We start from the raw sequence: 12,234 nt of genomic DNA, 5'->3' as shown, positions 1-12,234 counted from the left end.
AATAAAAGTATTTAATTTAAAAAAGAAATCGAACAATATATTGCACTGGATTAATCTGCTGCACAAGACTGCTTTCAAGTGTTGAAGAACAATTACCATATATGCTTCAGTATAAGTTGACTCGAATATCAGCCGAGGCACCTAATTTTACCACAAAAAGCATAAAAATATGCTGAAAAACTTATGCACGAGTATATACGGTATGTCATTTTGAGGACTAAAGTGAGCCTGAACTATGCCATTGTATTTTCAATGGCCTCAAATTCATGTTCAAGGTAGGCATTGACAAAGGAAGTTCAAAGAAAAAAATGATAAATTGATTTATAAGATTGGCACATAATAATAACTGTTCCATAGACTGTCAGAGAACAATTATGTCTTAAAAGAAGTATACAGCCAGATAGCTCCTTAAAAAGAGGTTGGGAGACTTCATCTCACATACATTGCACATGTTATCAGAAGAGACCAGTTCCTAGAAAAGGACACTGCACTTGGTAAATTAGAGGGCGAGTGAAAACGAGGAAGCTCCTCATTGAGATGACTGACATAGCGGCTGCAATAAGCTCAAACATAACAATTCTGAGGATGGCATGGAGGAGCTAGTGTTTGGTTCTGGAGCTTATGCAGTCTCTGTCAAACTGACTTGATGGTATATAACAGTAACCAACATGATTCTAAGAGAGTAATTATATTTAATTTTTAGTCAATTCTGGGTAATGCAGAATCAAACATAATTTGTAGTTTGCATTTGTCTGAATAGCAGGGTGAATGTTTTCAAGCTTAAAGTTGATATTTAATGAAAATCAGTTGGTTTTAAAATTTTCAATATATGCTATTTGAGTAAATGTATCTTAGCAATAGGTAAATTATTGAAAATTATACAAGCATTGAGCAAAATTCAATAATTAGCCTTTTAATAATTTTGAAATAATTTGCATTGATGTTAAAGATTTCAGCCAAAATAAAGTTTCATTGCACACCTGAGATACAAGACATAGCCTGGTCTAAGAATTGGCTCTGTGTCGACCTTGAGGCGAGGGTAAAGGTAATAGCTTTTAGAAGTGTAATTAGGTGATCAGTAAAGTATTTAAATAGCACACTTCTTGTATCATCCCTAATTATCTCATCATTTATATTTGGGTCATAATTTTCCACACCATTGCAAGCTAAAGTTTAAAAATAGTGATGCAACCTATGTGTTGTTGTTTTTTTTAATCTTTTCACTGCAAATAGTTTTGCCTTCAGAGGTGATTGTGTGAGCATATTCTATTATTTCGTTGATGAGAATTCAAAAAGAGAGACAAAACATCTACAAAGTAATAACTATTGTTAAAACTCTAAATTTTGTATTGATTATATAAATAAAATTCTCAGATATGAGAGGGTAAAGTACATTAATCAATTTTTATCACTGATTGCTTATGTGATTTGGGGCAAATAATTCAATGTGTTATTTTTCTTCATTTGTTAATTTACATTCTATGAAATATTTTTATCTTAGCATGTTTTCAAGAAAAAGTAATGTTAGCAAGGAAAAAAATGAGGACAATGAGAGAGTAATTGTCATTTAAAGATTGTGAATTTTGAAAACAAATATGAAGCACTTGGAAGTATTGTCATTTAGTAAAAGCAGTGTAAATAACTCTGTTAGTCCAGGTAGATTAGAGAAGCAAATCCAAGGAGACTCATATGTGTGTAAGAAAGAGCTTTATATACAAGCACAATTGAATATTGAGAAAACATTCCAGCTCAGTCCAGATCAAGTCTGTACGTTTGATATTAGAACAAATATCTGAAACTACGGTAATCTATAAATTCCTCGTCAGACTCACACAACACATGCAATTAATGTGAATGCAGGAAGATCACAGGGCAGTAGGTGGAAGGTCTTATGGATCCAGTGGTGATAGAGGCATCTCAGTGCTGGAAGGGGTCTCCACCTGGCTCCTTGAGCTCCAGGGTTCTCACATAGCTCCATGTGTCTTGTCTGCAGGAATGTCTCCCAGGGAGTGAGTCTGTGTCCTGGCTCCAGTGAGCTATTTATCACCTTAGGACCTCCAATGATGTCATCAAGCTGTGACCTGATTGACAGGCTAAACTCCACCCCTTCACACTTAAATCTCAAGTTGACAACATATTATGTAACTACCACAATAACTCATGCACATAAGCATTAGTTCATGAATTATAAATAATTTCTCTTACTTTAGATAGAAAATTTGGATGGAAGTTGTCATTCATCAATTATTTGTTACATGCAAAGTACAGAAACTGGCTTTATACACTGGTTTAAAGAGCAAGGCAGATGTAAAGTAAATTGTCTTTCTCTCATAAGAAAAATGTTTATTAAAATGATATTTTTTACTTATCACTGCCTTTTTAATGTTAATGTAAATAATTTTATCTACATTTTCACTGTCTCTTGCACTGAATAATAACATTTTACATACACAACCTAAAATAGGGATTTTTTAACACAATTTTAATAGCATTATTTCTCAAATTTCTTATGAGATGTTTCCAGTGAGTGGGGCCATTCTTTAAATATTTACTGTGTACATTATAAATATAAGGTACTAGGAACCATGAGGTTTTCAAACTTTGTACCTCAGCATACTAAGATACAGGGCAGATGGTTGTACCTAAGCCAATGCTCAGTGACATAGCAATAGATATATGAAGTATGATTATCTTGGTCAAAAGAGCCATTTAACTAAGGGCACTTGGTGCGTGCTCTGAATCCCATCACCATCTGCATGGCAAAGACACATGCCAGAGAATTCAACACTCTTTATCTTCGCTGATCCAACTTTCATTTTCACCTTAAAGCTTTTTGTTGGAGTTGAATGCTACAGAAGCACGACCCTTTTTATTTGAAGATGTAGCCTCTTTTACTTTTTCAAGAGGCATGCCATTTGAAATTATGCATTTTTACTCATTCTAAAAATTTCTAGACTCATATTGGTTAAAAAAGTTTGATGAAGCTTTCATTCATCCATTCTGAGGGAGAAATATTTTTGCATATTTTTAATGTACAAAGCATTCGATATATACTCACCCTCTGATAACTAAGGTTACTACACATTCTATCTCTTTTAAAATTTTTAAGAATTTGTAAAAACATTCTACTTTATTATAACAAATAATTTTTATCATGCTGCTTAATATGCAGATATTTGTGAATATTATTGTGGAGAAAAAAGTCATTGGTTTTTCTCCTTAAAAAGGGAATAGTCAAGTGACATAAGCATGTATTAAATGCTTATTTAGCCATGCAAGATGTAATGTGAGCAATGAGGATGAAAATAAGCTACACAGAGGGTGGAACATGCTTAACAAAAAAAACAATACTGGAACATGACTTTGAATATGGGCAGGGGTTTGATCGGTGGATAAAGTGACATTCTGCAAGAGGAATGCTTCCAAGGGAATAGAAAGTGACTTTTATTCATTTATTTTGAATGGCATTTTTATAAAGGTGCATGTCTAAGATGTTCAAAAGAGGAAATAATGACCCAAATCTGACCAAATGATTACTGGCTTTAAGTATAAGGGATGCAGACCTGAGATGACACACAATACCAAATTAGATTGTTCCATTATTATACCATAAAAGATGTAAGCGTTCTGATAAAATCACTGTGTCAATACAAGTTTCTTTGGATACTTTACCTTTCCCATTAACATTGGAGAGGCATTTTTTTCTAAATATGGACGTGTTATTTATTTACTTATTTTTATTAATGGTTACATAACCCTCTGTTATATTTAGAAAGCTGTACTATGCTAATAGCTTAAAATATCAAATTCCTGATGATTTTAATGAAGTTGGCATTTGGAAGAATTGTAAGCTTTATTAAGAGAAAAGGACCCTGGAAAAGCCTTATAAGGTTTTAAGAATTTAAATAAATATGAATTTTATATTTATGATTATCTTTATAGGCTATTTGTTAGATAAAAGGATGGAGGTCCTTTCTGAAGTTGATTTGGACCTAAATAACCATTATAAGGGTAAGTGGTAGCAGCCACCTCCTTGAATAGGTGAAAAAATAGTGCAGGAAATCTGATGTCATTTTTTAACAATCTTCCTAGCCTTAAAGAGATGGCATTTATTTTATTTATTATCTTTGCATTAGATGGAATTTTTCTTAGTCTACAAATCAAGGTCAAAAAAAGGGGACTTTGGTACTTTAAGTGTTGAGATTATTGCCAAGTACCATGAGAGGAATTATAACACTATTCAAAATATTTAAATAAATGTTTATGTGTTTAAATAAATTTACGTGTTTATGTATTTATGTGTTAATAAAGAAAATTTATGTTAATAAAACTGACTTATGATCAGTTTGTGTATTTTATATATACGTAGTAGAAGAAAATATGAAAATATGAATACAATTCCATTTTATGAAACAAGGTATAAAGAGGTGATTTTGAATACTTAAAACATATTAAAGTTTATGTTTTTAATACATTATAATTGGTATTTTCACAAGCATTTAAAATTATGCTTTCTGTACAATTGTTAACAATTAAATGATAATGTATTTTTCAAGTAAATTTGACCTAAACTTGTATTAAAAGTACAAGATAAAATGGCTTGTACTCTGATTAAATAGTATGAAAAATAAAAATACAATAATAAAAGTCTAAAGTTTGAATGATTATCAAAGGGAAATTGTATCAGAAACCTGTTTAAATTCATTTTAGATGGTTATACTTTAATCATCATGAAAAGAATTGTGAAAATAACAGGTATATTTAGTAAAATAGCCTAATTACTAAGCTTCAGGACTATAAATTTCTATCCCTGTTTAACTTGTTGGTATAATGTTTAATCTGGATTAATATAAAATTAAAGGGTTTTAATAGTTTGGAAACAATTGAATATTGTAGACAATAAAATTAAATTAAATGTTAAGTATTAAAATGTTTAATAATTGTGATTCAAGGAAAATAATATATTTTCTAAATATCATGTCAGTAATTAGCAACATCACAGTTTTTGAGATAATATGCAAGAAATAATTATTAAGTAAAAGTACAAAAAGTCATATTATTATTCATTTTAATATACAGAAATTCTTTCAGATTATAATGTATATATGCCATGGAATATTTAGAAAAAGTCAGAAATTTATAAGAAGATAACATGATTAAATCTAACTTTAAAATGCTTATTAATGGAAATATTTAAAATATAAAATCTCTCTTATTACCCTATAGATATTTTTTAATTTGTTCATGCATTTACATTCCCCAATCCTAATTGCTTAGCAAAAATTTCATGAAATTTAAATGAACATTTGTGACTGACTTTTATAATACATATGTGAATCTTTTGTAATGATTTTATTTGCATATTATCTTTCCTATGATACTGTTGACAAAGTTATAGAGACAAAGTTTATGTGTTAATGAAACTGTGACTTATGACCAGATTTTGATAGATAAACTTCTAAGATTGTTTTCATTGATCACTCACTTCCTCTTATTAACAATTGCTTGTTCTTTCCTAGCTTTGGATTAATGCAGGACTTAATTAATTGCTTCTAACTAAAAGACTAAAGGGAGAAGGGAGATGAGGGCAGTGATTGATGTTAGTTCTGCCATTAAATTGTTTTTCTGAAAGAGTTTAAGTACTTTAATGTCTATCAAGTTAACCCCTTTCTTTATTGTCATCCCAGATATCATGCTATGATGAGGCAAGTAGCCATCAATGGCAAGAAACCGGGTGAACTGCACCCAACGGTCCCCCAGGGACAGAAGTCCTTAATCTAATAACTCGTGAGGAACCTTAACCCAGCCAACAGCCATGTGCACTTGTGTGTTAGGCAAGGTTCTCTAGAGAAGAAAAACCAGTGATGCTTACATGTGTACACATTAAAAAGAATTTTATATCAAGAAAGTGGCTCACAGAGTTTTCAAAGCTGTGAAGTCCAGTCTGGTACAAGCCTGTGGGTCAGATGTTAAGCTGGTGACCTTTCCTGGCCCATGTAGCTGCTGTGGCTAATGAACTAGAAATCAAGAAGGTTAAATCCAAAGCAGGAACGCCACAGGCTGGTAGATGCAGGGTTTAATGAATCCAAGTCATCGGACAATACAGCAGGCCATTGGCCCAAGTCCAAAAAATGGGAGACTAATGAGACAAATGCAGGATCCAGGAACACAAGAGGACTTAAGCCCTCCTGGCTCAAGTCTGCCTAAATAGGAGTGGGTCACAGTCCTGAGGGAACTTCTTTTTAATTGCACCTTATCCTAATTTTCTCACAACTATTTTGTTACTCAGAGCAGATTCGATCTTAGATTCAGTGTTGTTGGGTGCCATCAGGTTACTTCTGATTCATTGTGACCCTAGGCACCACAGATGGAAACAATGTACGGTCCTGTCCCTTGCCCACAATTATTCTTATGATTGGGCCAATTCCGGCAGCCGCTGTGTCAATCCATTTCCTTTTTGCTGTGCCCATCTATTGTACTGAGCATGATGTCTTTCTCCAGAGAATGGTGTCTCCCGACAATACGTACAAAGTATGTCAGATCAAGTCTTGCCCATCCTTGCCTCTAAGGAACAGTCTCGGGGTACTTCTCCAAAACAGATTTATTTGTCCTTTTGGCAGTCTCTGGCATTTTCAATATTCTTCTCCAGCACCACAATGCAAAATCATTGTTTCTTCTTCAGTCCTCTTCATCCAATGTCCAACTTTTACAAGTGTATGAGGAATTGAAAATACATGGCTTGAAAAAAGAAAATACATGGCTTGGGTCAAACACACTTTAGTCCTCAAAGTGGCATCCTTGCTTTGCAGTGTTCTAAGGAGGTCTTGTGCAGCATTTATTTACCTAATGCAACCTTTATTGATCTCTTGACTGCTGATTCCAGGAGCATCAATTGTGGATCCAATGAAAGCAAAATTATTTCCAACTTCTATCTTTTTCTCCATTGTTCTGCTAGCTAATTGTACGATGCGGGGTTGTGTGTTGCCATGATTCTGGATGCTGTGTCCCAGCCTGTCAAATGCTAGCAGGGTTCACAGTGTCAACAGGCTTCGGAAGAGCTTCCACACTAAGAACAGCCAATGAGGAAGGATGTGGCTGCCCACTTGGGAGGAAATATCAAATGAAAACCTGGATTTGATTACTTTATGTTAAATCATAAAGTAATCATGTGCGGAAAGGCTCAACTGCCAAACTACTGAGAATCGTGGCCCAGTCACGTTGATACAAAGTCTTACTCTGACAGAGTGGAAAGAAATCCTCGCCCACTTACTCAAGGAGATGACAGCATCCAGGTGACCCTAGAATACAACCCATGCAACACCTTGAAGCTCTGACTCAGTTAAACTCTGCCCAAGATTCTGACATACAAAGTATGGTAAAAGCATGTGTTGTTTTAATCCAATGATTGTTATTAATTCCCCCACTGCTGTCAAGCCGATTCCATCTCATCGCAACCCTATACAACAGAGCAGCGCTTCTCTGTAGAGTTTCTGTTGTCCATCTTTACAAAAGCAAACTGCTTCATTTTTCCCCCTTTGAGACCTCTTAATGCTCCTTGAATTTTTTAATATTTTGCCAAGACGTCTTTAATCATGATTATCTAACCTTCTGTTTTTCTTAAGCTCTCGCAGCTCAGGACATGCTGAGTACAGTTTCCCTTTTTGTTTTCTAACTCCAAGACTTTGCATATTTCAGTATAATACTTGACTCTGTATTCTGGAGTCACTCATTGAAAGCTTTTCATCAGTTCTTTTATGTCATAATTGCTTCCTCTTGTTTTAGCTACTCTACCTTAGAGCAAGTTCCAGAGTCTCTTCCTACATTCATTTTGGTGTTTACTTTCCTGCCTCTAAGTGAAATTTTTCTTAATTTGTATAAGTAATCCCTTAATGTCAGCCCACAACTCATCTGGAGTTTGATGATTGATGGTCAATGTGTGACATTTCTTTTTGAGATAGTCTAATTTAAGATGGATATTTTCAAAGTTGTACTTGGGCTACCATGAACTGTATTTAATTTTCTTTAGCTTCAATTTGAGGAGTAGATGGTTTATTTGAAGTGGCTTTATGTTTATTCCATTTGGTGATACGTATATACGTGTGTAGTTGTCATTTATGCCACTGAAAAATCATTTGCAATGGTAAGTGATTGGCTTTGCATGATTCTGCGACATGATCTCCAGTATTGTTTCTATCACAGAGGATATATTTGCAAATTTTCCAATTATTGACCCTTCTGTTTTATTACCAACTTTTACATTCAGATCTCCTGTAATTATCAATGCATTGTGATTGGGTATTGCATGCATTTCAGATTTCAGAAAATTAAAAAAATATTCAGTCTCCTTTTTGCGGCGTGGATTATTACGGTATAGATATAAATAACAGTCATTAACTTTCTTCCTTGTAGGTATCTATATATTTTTTCTATCACTGATTATATTATGCTTTAGGATAGATTTTAAAATATTTTCTTCACAATGAATGTTATTCCCTACATAGTAATTGATACGTTTATCTGACTCACAATGGAAAATATTAATTCCATTCCAGTCACAAATGGTTAGGACATTGATATTTATGCATTTTATTTCATTTTTTATGGCATCCAATCTTTCTAGATTCATACTTTGTACATTCCACGTTCCAATGTTGTGGATGTTTGTAACTGTTTTATCTAATTTTGAAACCTATACACTATGAATGATGTGCTGGCATTTGAAATACTGATGATACAGCTACCAGTATTCCAGCAACACAGGGATCATAACATCAGGGCAAACCGGTGGACTTAATATTCTCTTATTTGACTTTACACATATCAACTTATTCTCCTTGCACCACCTCCTTTACCATAAATTCAATATACAATGTCAATACACTGGTAATGTGAGTTTGGGGAAAATATAAACTATCACCATCATTTTTCCAAGAAAGTTTATCAATATGGTTCTAGCTCTGGGAGGGAGCCAAAGCTTTTGATTATATTAAAAATTTAGGGAATCTGTTTCTATCTAGGAGGATTTTTTCTTTCATATAGATTGCATATAACACTGGAAAGAGTATCAAACTTATCTAACAACAAAAAAATGTTAGATAAACAATGAAATCATAACTTTTCTGACCACATCAGAAATCTAAAGCAAGAAACCAAATAAGTAGATTGCAGTCGGAAGAACCACTGTCTCAGACCGCATGATTCAGGCTACCGTGGGATATAGGAGACATGATGCCACACTAGAAGGTAAATATTTCTCAGTTAAATTTTACTTGATTAGTAAATTCTAAGAATAGATCATTATGAAAGTATAGAACAGCATAGGATCCACACATTAAAGGACATCCAAGCCTGACTTTGTTCTTCTCCAATCACCTTACCTCCTTTCCATGATAAAGAATGGACACAGAAGGCATGGTCAGAGCAAGCCTCTTTTGGTAGTGAAGACTTGAAAGAGGTAGAGCCACTCTGAGAGAGGGTAAAATGATCCACTAAGTTCTTCTTTAGCCAGGGATAGCTAAAGCAGAATACCCTCTCCACCCTAGGACACAATTCAGGTGTCTTGTAGCAAGAGAAGGTGTACATTTTTACTTATCTTGAAATATTTTTCTTTGGCCATATTTATTATTTTGCTTCTCAGTTATAAAACTAATAGTATTGACTAGCATTTTTAAACTATAGAACTTTTTAATGTAAGTTTATTTAATTTTTTAAAATCATTTTATTGGGGATCATACAACACTTATCACAATCCACATATACATCAATTGTGTAAAGCACATTTATACATTTGTTGTCCTCATCATTCTCAAAACTCACTTTCTGCTTGGGCTCCTGGAATCAGCTCATCATTTTTCTTTCCCCCACTCCCTTCCTGCTCCCACCTCCCTCATGAACCCTTGATAGTTTATAAAGTATTATTTTATCTTATCTTACACTGCCCGGCATATCCCTTAACCCACTTTTCTGTTGCCCATCCTACAGGGAAGAGATTATATGTAGATCCTTGTGATTAGTTCCCCCTTTCTACCCACGCTTCCCTCCCAGTATCTCCACTCTCTCCACTGATCCTGAGGGGTTCATCTGTCCTAGATTCCCTGTGTTTCCAGTTCCCATCGGCACCACCGTGCATCCTCTGGTCTAACCAGGTTTGCAAGGTAGAATTGGGATCATGATAGTTGGTGGGGAGGGGGGGAAGCCTTTAAAAACTAGAGGAAGGTTGTGAGTTTCATTATTGCTACACTGAACCTTGAGTGACTCATCTCCTCCCCACTACCCCTCTGCAAGGGATGTCCAGTTGTCTACAGATGGGCATCGGATACCCATCACACGCTCCCCTCATTCATGATAATATGATTCCCCCACCCCTGCCTTTGGCGCTTGATACCTGGTCCCCTCGACCCTTCATGATCACACATGTTGGTGTGCTGCTTCCATGTGGGCTTTGTTGCTTCTGTGCTAGATGGAAGCTTGTTTACTTTCAAGCCTTTAAGACCCCAGACGCTATATTTCTCAATAGCCAGGCACCATCAGCCTTCTTCACTTATGCACACATTCATCTTCAGCGTTTGTATGGTGAAAGTGATCATACAATGATGGTTTTTGTTCTTTGATGTCTGCTACCTGATCCCTTCAACACCTCGCGATCACACTGGCTTGTGTGCTTCTTCTCTGTGGGCTTTGATGCTTCCGAGCTAGATGGCTGCTTGTTTGCTTTCAAGCCTTTAAGACCCCAGACGCTATATCTTTTGATAGCCGGGCACCATCAGCTTTCTTCATTACATTTGTTTATGCACAAATTAATCTTCAGCGATCATGTCAGGGAGGTGGGTATCGTGGAATGACCACTTAGCTGAAAAAAAGTGCTCTTGTATTAAGGGAATGTGCATGAGGAGGCCCAATGTCCACCTGCTACCCTACTACTAAACCTATAAATATATGCACATAGGTCTATTTCCCCCATAATCATAAATATATTTACATATGTACATGTTTGTATTTAGGCTTCTATGTATGCCCTTTGCCTCCTACTCCTTTCCTCTATTTCCTTATGCTTTACTCCTGTCCCACTACCATGTTCAGCCTTCATTCTGGTTTCAGTAATTCCTCTCAGATACATTGCCCTTGGTCACTCCCTATCAGTCCTCTGATCCCCTCCCTGCCACTGGTTTTGAACCACTCGTTGTTCCCTTGTCCCTTAGTTGGCCAACACCTCCCCCTTCCCTCACCTCCCACACTCTCATGTCCCTCAGAGACTGTTGGTCCCTTATTTTCTTCTCACATTGTTTATCCAGCCTATCTTATCTAGATAGACCTGGGGAGATAATAATATGTGCAAAATATTGTGAATGGCTTTGACAGCACCAAACAAAGTGGCATATAAGAACATGGCAATGATGGAAGCAGCACCGACATGTTAACAAACAAAAAAAAAAAGCTGCTGACATTCAAAATTTAAAAGAAGAGAAAAAAAAAAGAAAGAAAAGTCTGGTAATATTTCAAGGTCTGTTTATTGACCTTTTGGAGTGTTTTCCGGATGAGTCTGTTGGGGTACCACATCCTGGCACTAAAGCCCATCCTTAATACTCCCTGGGGACCTCCTTGTTCTGCTTCCTCTTCCACTCAATTGCAGGGCCCCAATGTTTTGCCTCGGTGTGGTGGGGTCAGCTCAGTCACACATCCCACACTGTGTCTCCTGTGCTATCCTGTGTAGAACCATGGGTCAGTGCAGGATGTTGCATCTCGCAGTCAGGCCAATCATATGGTCCTCTCTGTGTATTGGGCGCTCCAAGCTGGACTACCGTCCTCTGAGCTTGGTGGGCCCAGGTGTGCTCCACTCCCTTCCTCCTCCTTCATTTACTTCAGCTTCCTTCTGGGTATGGTATGTCAGTTCCTTTCCCATACTTGACAATCTATTTTCATTTTCTGTGGCACTCCCTTCCATGGGGAGTGTCGGGCTGATTTGGTTAGGGCCGGGCATATATGGTCCTGTCTTTTGGTGGATTACTCCACACATTACATTGCCCTCCTGGTTTGGCGTGTCAGGGTGGGGTCTGTATGCACATTCCAGTTCTGTGGGGATGCAATCAATACTCTCCCCCTGGATGGGTTAGTACCCTGCTCCCCCCCACTCCCGCGTGCCATCAACTCAATTTCTCCCACCCTGATTCTCCCTTCCCCTGCCCCCTTCTCCTTCTTTATGTTGGACTCCCATGTACCTCCCGAGGCGTGGTCTGC

The sequence above is a fragment of the Tenrec ecaudatus genome, chromosome 2 (genome assembly GCF_050624435.1).
Source record: "Tenrec ecaudatus isolate mTenEca1 chromosome 2, mTenEca1.hap1, whole genome shotgun sequence".
In the NCBI taxonomy this organism is placed as follows: domain Eukaryota; kingdom Metazoa; phylum Chordata; class Mammalia; order Afrosoricida; family Tenrecidae; genus Tenrec; species Tenrec ecaudatus.
This window is presented reverse-complemented; position numbering follows the sequence as displayed.